Source organism: Sinocyclocheilus grahami, unplaced genomic scaffold (genome assembly GCF_001515645.1).
Source record: "Sinocyclocheilus grahami isolate Dianchi unplaced genomic scaffold, SAMN03320097.WGS_v1.1 scaffold109145.1, whole genome shotgun sequence".
NCBI classification, from domain to species: Eukaryota; Metazoa; Chordata; class Actinopteri; order Cypriniformes; family Cyprinidae; genus Sinocyclocheilus; species Sinocyclocheilus grahami.
The window spans coordinates 1-481 of record NW_015532628.1 but is presented as its reverse complement, the minus strand read 5'-3'; the positions used below and the strand labels follow the sequence as shown (position 1 = coordinate 481).

General features: G+C 51.6%; 1 non-coding gene across 1 annotated transcript; it reads right to left on the bottom strand.

Moving 5' to 3' along the window:
• Positions 1 to 245: 245 nt before the first annotated feature.
• Positions 246 to 319, bottom strand: trnat-ugu (transfer RNA threonine (anticodon UGU)). Its single transcript has one exon. It is a non-coding gene; the product is annotated as a tRNA-Thr (tRNA).
• Positions 320 to 481: the final 162 nt, after the last annotated feature.

Genomic DNA, 481 nt, shown 5'->3' with positions numbered 1-481 from the left:
GAATGGCCTCATCTGGCAATCTAGAAGTCCAATGCGCTATCCATTACGCAACAGAGCCTGCTGCGGTGTCTGGAAGAGGCAAATGAAAATGTATCCTCTGGGTTTGTGCCTGATCAATGCTGAGAGGTCACACGCTCTGTGGGCAGGAAGGACAGGTCCTCGGGCCTCTGCACAATTGAAGTGTTGCTCGAAAAGCAGAGGGACCATCAGGGTCAGAAACAGCCCAAGGATACAAACCACCAGAAAGGCACAGCTGGGATTCGAACCCAGGACCTCCTGTTTACAAGACAGGTGCTTTGACCAGCTAAGCCACAGCGCCCATGTGAACTAGTCCATGCCAGGGGTAGGCAAGTTCGGTCCTAGAGAGCCGCAGTCCTGCAGAGTTCAGCTCCAACCGTAATCAAACACACCTGAACAAGCTATTCAATGTCTACAAGATTACTAAGGCTATTGGCAGGTGAGTTTTTCTTCGGGGTTGGAG